This window comes from Phoca vitulina, unplaced genomic scaffold, assembly GCF_004348235.1.
Source record: "Phoca vitulina isolate PV1807 unplaced genomic scaffold, GSC_HSeal_1.0 scaffold42, whole genome shotgun sequence".
NCBI lineage: Eukaryota > Metazoa > Chordata > Mammalia > Carnivora > Phocidae > Phoca > Phoca vitulina.
In genome coordinates, this window is record NW_022589745.1 from 1,781,714 (window position 1) to 1,788,983 (window position 7,270).

The following is a 7,270-nucleotide window of genomic DNA, read 5'->3' on the forward strand; positions in this document are numbered from 1 at the left end:
GTACCCACACGTTTGCATGTACGTGCACACACATGCACATGCACACACGTGCACACACATACACAACCCACCTGCTCCTGTGTACACACCCCATGAGTGCACATACACACACACTGCTGTTGATTGCTACAGGTTAATTTGCATTCCACGTGACCTCAGGGCATTCTCGGTGACAGAACCCTCCCCCTGGGACCAGGAAAGGAGGTATCCTCAGCAGAGCTAAGGACAAGGCACCTACATCTTTTCAAAGCTTTGATCCATTTTCCTTATTTTGAGTCAGTTTCAAACAAAAACCTCCCCTTTTTAAAATTCATTGCCCCTGTCCTCTCTAGGTGGTGGCAGCAAGATTCCACGGGAAGAATCCACAGGAGCAGGAGAAGCAAGCATGGGGTCTGGACCCTCCCAATCCCCGGCTGGGTCTGGGGGACATCCACTCATCCTTTAGAAGAACCAGCTCTTGAGGTCTTCCCTCGACCTCCATGCCCAGAACCTTCTCGGCTTCGCGTGGCATGCTCCCAGTAACCTAGGGTCTCGTGGGCTGCTCCGAAAGTGTGAATCAGGATCTGGAGCCCATCCTGAACGGATTCTGATGTGCCTGTCGGGGAGGCCTCTATACAACCTGGGCTGATGGCTGGCTCCCATGTAACCGCGCTTACCTGCCAGGGAAGACAAAAGGGCCTGGGGTGAAGAGGACGAGGCCCCGCCCCCTCACTGCAGGTCGGAAGCACCAGGACTGCAGATGCAGGCGGGGGCCTCGGCGTCTAAGCAGCGACCTCAGAGGGTGGGAGGTCAGCCTGCCACCCCGGCTTCTCGCTGTTGCAATCCTGCCTGGACACCCCGCTCTCCTGCGGCCTCTCCCAAAGGGCCCGCGGGCTCCCGTCTGCCTGGGTCTCAGAGGCCCACCCGCGGAGGCTGCTGGGAAGCCTCTTCCAGGGGCGCTCGGCCCCGGGACGCCGTCCAAGTTGGCGTCTTCAGCGCCGAGCTGCGGGGATGGAGGCAGCTGGGCAGGCCTGCTAAGCCCAGATAAAGCCATGGAGCTGTGTGTGCCAGACGAGCTGGCTGCTGGATTCTCGCAGGTGATGGACGGGGTGGGTGCAGCAGGCCGGGGCTACCCCCAGGGATGGTGACGGGCAGGGGGTCACGGGCAGGTGGCGGCGGAGCAGGGCTCACGCACCCCCGGCTGCTCCAGGCTTCTCCTCCATGTCCTACAGGGAAGACCCGCAACCTCGAGGGAAGCAGGTTCCCAGAGCACCTGGCCGGTTCGGGCCCACGGCGGTTGGTGGCAGGGCCAGGCCCGGGGCCCGGGGGCCAGGCTGATTCTGCGTGCAGCTGTGCTTGTGCCCTCCCCAGTGGGGGGGTGGGGGGGATGGCAGCCTGACCTCTCTGTGCCTGTGAGCCGCAGGAAAGGCGCTCAGCACCACGACTGGCCCGCGCACGGATTTGTCCTGTTCACAGCGGGGCCTGCCCTCCACACACACGGGGCTGGGCAGGGTATCTCAGCTCCGCACCCATTTGCTCTGCCCCCCTGATCCACCTGCGCCCTCTGGCCTGACCTGGGTCCAGACCATGGGACGAGTCAGAGGGCCACGGGGGACAGCGGGAGGTCACCGGGCCCTTCAGCGCTCCCTCACTGCGGGCCATCCCGGGCCCGTCCTTAGACCAAAGGACATCGGTCCTGGCAAGCGTCAGGACCGGGGTCGGCCAGCTTTCCCGGGTTTCTGGCCCTTCCACATGGCACCCTCGGGCTTGGGCGAGAGAGCCCTAGGCCCAGAGCCGCCCAGTGCTCCGCCCTCAGCCGGCTGTCCTGGAACACAGCCCATCACTCCCCTCAGGTACCAACTTGTGTCGCCTCCTGTTTGCTCCTGGAACTCTCTCCGATGGACACCTCATCCCATCCCCTTTCTGTTTGGACAGTTTGGACACCAGGTCCTACAGGGGTAAAAGGGTTTGCCCAAAGTCACAAAGCAGGACAGTGACAAGGCTGTCCCTGTGCTCACAACGATTTTAGGGAAACCTGTGCTCACTCTGAACTTCGCTCAGAGTCCCGTGTGTGAGTGTGTGTGTGCACAGCTGTGTGCAGATGCATGTGCGTGTGCTTTGTGGGTGTGCACATGTGTGCACATGTGTGTAGGTGTGTACACACGTGGATGCGTGTTGTGTGTGCTGTAAGTGTGTGTGCATGTGTGCCCTTGAAGGTGTGCAGATCTGTGCACATGTGTTTGTGGGTGTGCACATGTGCAAATGCATGTGTGTACATACATTTGTGTGTGTTCTTATGTGCTGCATGGGCGTGTGTTTGTGTGTGCACTCACATGTATGTGTGAAGTGGAGGGGGGCAGGCTTGTCCAGGATCAGGAATTCTGGGCCTAGAGTAAGGGGTGTGTCAGGCTCAGCTCCCCACTGAGTGAAAAGTGGGGGCCATCCTCCATCCTTCCCGTAGGATGCCTTTGTAACCAAGACAATCATGTCTGTTGTTATCAGCTCACTTGATTCTCAGCAAAATGCATCAAGGGTAGAAAGGAGACGTGTCCTTTCCATTGTTTTAAATGTAACGAAACAGGCCTGGAGAGTATGTGCCTGAGCTCACCCAGCCGCCGAGTAAGGAACGAGGAGCAGCATCAGCATGCTTCTCGCCTGTGCCCTGTGCTGCCCCCGGGGGGGCCGATCGTGTGGGGCGTGCAGGTGGAGGGGCTCACTCGAGGACCGCTTCCTACCTTCACGTCCATCCGTAGCCACGTAACCCTGACCACGCTGAGCACACGCTTAGTTCACCCCGCGGCTCAGCCCAGCACCCTCTGGCAGAACCCAGGAGGGAAGAGAAAGAAGCCCAAGGAGAGACACAAAGAGGGAACGTCAGAGGCGATTCCCCAGGATGATGCAGAGCCACCAGCAGAAACAAACACCAAAAAGAGCTAGTGTAAGATCTTAACAGCAAAGCCTTCTCCAAATGAAGCATCTTTAATGTCCTAAGCTGATGTCATAAATTTCATTTCCTAATTTTAAACAGTCAAGCTTATCTTCCAGAAAGGTGTTTACAAGGCCAGGCATTTCGATTCAGAACACATCTTCCCGAGAAGGCCAGGGCACGCACCGGGGAGGCTCAGAGGTTCTGGGATCCAGACGCGGGGCAGGACGGCGGGAGCAGATCTGAAGCCTCCTCCTCCCGCACTTCCTCCGCTCTGCTCCCCTCCCGTCCCTTCCCGCGTATTTCAGCGACACGCGTGTTAGCTCGAGCGACCCCGGAGACGCGAGCCTGTGATGCATCGTTGCGACAGGGCCCGGGGCCGGGCGTGGCCGCAGGCTGCGGGTCCCTCGGTGTCCGCATTGTTACTACGGTGCTCCTCTCGGTTTGTACACCGCGGTCCCGAGCAGGACCGTGATGCCCTCATCTGCCATAAACAAAGTCGCCAAGGTCACCACTTGCACACCTGCCCCAGGCTTTGCTCTCCTGGGCTCCTGGGGAGGCCCTGCTGGGCTCCGGGTGGGGAGAGGTCGCCTGAGGTCCTGCTACGACCAAGCCCTTCTCCATGCTTATCACACACCAGGCGCTTGGCCCTCCACGTGGCAGCGGCCCTCCCAGCAACAGCACGAGCTTGATGATGTCGTGCTCGTTCTGCAGATGAAGACACGGAGGCGCCAAGTGGCCAAGTAACCAGAGTCACAGGTCCTGCTTCGATCCCAGGTGCTCGCTCGTCCCAGCCACCCCAGGAGGCCAGAGCTCCCCAGGCGAGGAATCGCTGCTCCGCGGGACAAGACTCTGTGACACGTTTCCCTCCGGGTCCCCGGCAAAAACTGAGGGGCACAGACAAGCTAGACTCCCCTCCCCGTTCCAGGGAAGCCCAAGGATGCAGGACTTTGCTAGAAGCAGCTTACCTGGGCCACGTGGAGATGGTAATTATTCAGCCAAAGGAAACACGGCCCCACCACGGACGCACGGATGGCGCTGGAACGGACAAGAAACAGTAAGGAACTGGACACCTTCCCTTTGACCGCCTTAACCCCGAGATTTGCTGCTTCTGGACACGGCCTACCACACTGACACGTTCCGCCGCAGATCTCTGGGCAGATTGGAGGGCGGCTCTGAGCACAATGGGGGGCACCCCTGGACGCACTCAGCGCCGTCCACGCACCACTGCAAACCTGCTGATAACTGGTCAGCCATCGCTCTGGACCTTCATTAAGCCGATGAGACTGCGCCCCAAATCTGCCCCCCCATGCCTGCTTGTGAATTCCACTTGCCACTGACACCTTATGGCCCAGGAGAACAGCGGGCTTCCAGATAGCGTTCTTGGTGAGTGCAATCTCCCCAGTGACCCCCCCCCCGACTCCTGTTCAGCAGGGAAAACCCCTGGAAGCTCCTACACCCCCAGGAAGTCAGGGGCCCCACCCAAGGTCGAGCCCAGAGCCTCTCCACCAGGCCAGGCTTGGAGCACAGGGCCCCGCATCCAGCTGAGCAGCCCCCGGAGAAGGGCCCACCGCCCTGGATTGTCCCAGGGCCCCCCAGCTCTCTGCTGGGAAGCCCCGGGCTGTGCAGACAACAGAACCTGTGGTTTATGTGGAAAGGAGAGCTGATCAGCCCGTCATCCCTGGGAGCTCACCCAGGGACAGCTCTGCCTCTGAGCACAGGAGCCTTGCTGTGTAGACGGGGAGGTTCAGAAAGGACCTCCCACCGCACCAAACCCAGCCATACCAGGTCACGGGAGCACGGGTGAGCCACATGCACACACCCCCCCCACTGCTCCCCAGGGGCGGGTGGGCACACGCATGTACACATACACATGCACACACACTCACTCCCCCACACCAGGTGCACTTCGCTAGAGGAGCTAGATCTCGTGCTTTTTTGTTTTGCTTCAGAAGCACCAACAGCCCTCTGGTGCCCACCTCCCTTGCTGCCAACAGCTGCCCGCTTCACCTTCCTCCTCCCTCCCGTGCCCAGGGCCCAGCACCTGTGGGAGCCGAGGAGGCAGGGAAAGCAGAAGGAAGGCAGACAAAAGAGTCAGTTAGCTGAGACGGAAGCCGGGTGCACATGGACACAGAGCACCAGGGCCGCCTCTGGCCAGAGCTGGGGTGCAGCCAGGGCCTGGTGGAGAGCCAGCCAGGGAAGGTGGGGTGAGGGAGAGCCAGCATGGGAGGGAGGATGGGGCCTCCCAGCAGGGGAATAACGGGGGTGCCTGGAGGAGTTGGGGAGCCAGGAGGGGCCCCGGGGACACCACCCAGGGCACAGCCACAGGCGGGGTGCTCACAGGCCTGGCCAGGCTTGGGGGCCCAGACCCCCCCTCCCAAAGCTGTCCCTGAAGAACACCAGGCTGGACGTGCTCAGAGCAGGCCAGCCCTGGGTCTTCCACACCAGCTGCTGTAACAGCACATCCGACCTGCCCCGACTGCTCGGGGCCCAGACCGTCCCCAGGACATGTCACTGAGCCTGCGCACTCACGGTCACAGGCACGCCCCCCTGCCCGCCCTGCCTGGGCTCTGCAAGGCCCTCAACGCCCTCCTCCCCATGCCCTCCACAAGGTTCTTTCCTAAAGGATTGCTTGCTCGCTTGCTTTTTTACTGGCACTTTTTTATTTGCTTGCTTTTTCTTTTATTTTTAGAGCAGTTTTACATTCAAGAGAAACTGAGATTCAGGAAGGTACCCAGATTGCCCACACACCCTGCCCACAGCCCTGCACCTGCTCCCCGCCCTCGGTGTCCCCCAGCAGAGGGGACGGAGGCCACAGCTCACCTTAGGTCTCACTCCTGGCGGTGTCCACTCCACGGGTTTGAGCAAATGCATAATGATGCATCCACCATCACTTTGTCTCTTTCTGCCTCTCCCTCTTCTTTCTTTCCTTTCTTTTTAAACTTTTTAGTTCCCTGCTCTAAACTCTACCCCGCCCCCAGCCCACAATCAGGAGAAACCCCGGGGCCCTTCAGGCTCATGCTCTGGAACCTTCCCAGCCTGCTTTCTCTCCACTGGCCCTAAAGAAGTTGATTTAATTTATGTCCAGAACTGGGATGTTTGTGAGTGGACAGAGGACAGCGTGCTCTTAGTCATTGTTCTGGAACAACCGACGTGCGTTAGCCCCGGGGAAGCAGGCCCTGCAGCACCGCACCCACGCACGGCCCACGCACCCCGGAGCTCCCCAGGCTCCGACCAGAGCGCACGCGTCTGCGCCCACCTGGGCAGCCCTCGCTCGCCCCCACCCACAGCGGAGCGAGAAGTGCTCCCTAGTCTCTGGGGAAGCCAGAGAACCCAGCTCCGGTCGCTGAAGCTAGACCTTGTGCCAGGGCTTGCCTGCGGGGCCCCTGCTCATGGCGCCTGGAAGCCCCCGGGGCCAAGCGCGGAGGCAACAATGGAGGGACTCCTGGCCTGCAGGGAGCTGCCGGCAGCCCTGCTGTCCCCACATCCTCCCGCGCCTCCCCAGCCTCCTGAGGACAGACAGACAGACGGTGTGCTCCTTTGTCAATGATCGTTGGCTCAACTGCTCATCCTGGTGCCCCTGATAAAATTTCTGAGCCAAACACCTCATCCTCCAATGGAGGAGTAACCTAAATAAACGTGGGACCAGGGGTCTTGCCTATCAGAGCTGGAGGACAAGAGTCCCTCGGCCTGTCTCTCCCTTCACAGGTGGGCAGATCACCTGCACTTGACCATGACCAGCAGCCGGACACCTGCCAAGGTTCCACGGCACACCACTCCAGGGCGACTCAGGACAGAATCGGGCTCCTATAACACCCCCCCGCCCCGCACCCCTACTGGGGCCCCAGCTCTGCAGGAAGTCTCTCTCGTAGTGTGTGGAAGGGGAACCAGCCAGTGGGGGGCTCCTTCTCAGAACAGGTGCTCACAGGCAAGTCCCAGGTGCTCACCTGGGAGCTGGGGCACGACCCTTCCCCAGGGCTGGGTGACAAGACCCCCTTGCAAAGCTTGCTCCTGCCACAGAACGGCGTCCTGGAGGTTTTCTGAATATATCTCTCACTCAGGGCTCTGCATATTTTCCCAGGCTGTGCCTGAGGCCGGGCCCCTACCCCCTTTCTAGTCAATTCTGTTCATTCCTCAGAGTTAAGCACAGGCCCACCTCCTCCCCCTGGACCTCTTTCCGGACCCCTCCTCCTCCCCCAGAGTATGAAGAGGGCCCAGTGGCCTCGGCTGCCTGTGTCACACCTTCTTGGTGTCGGCTTCGCTTCTCCACCTGCAGAAGGCCTGCCTTCACACGGCGCCCAGGTCAGCCCCCAGGTCAGCCCCCAGGTCAGCCCCCAGCTCGGCCCCCAGGTCGGCCCCCAGGTC

General features: G+C 60.6%; 1 long non-coding RNA gene across 2 annotated transcripts in view; it reads right to left on the reverse strand.

Annotated features, from left to right (window-relative positions):
* Positions 1–3,942, reverse strand: part of LOC116648257 — a 27,383-nt gene extending 23,441 nt beyond the window's left edge. For both annotated transcript variants that reach the window (XR_004302485.1, XR_004302484.1), the window contains exon 1: positions 3,874–3,942. This is a non-coding gene — a long non-coding RNA (uncharacterized LOC116648257). The remainder of the gene's footprint in view (positions 1–3,873) is intronic.
* Between the last annotated feature and the right edge of the window lie 3,328 nt (positions 3,943–7,270).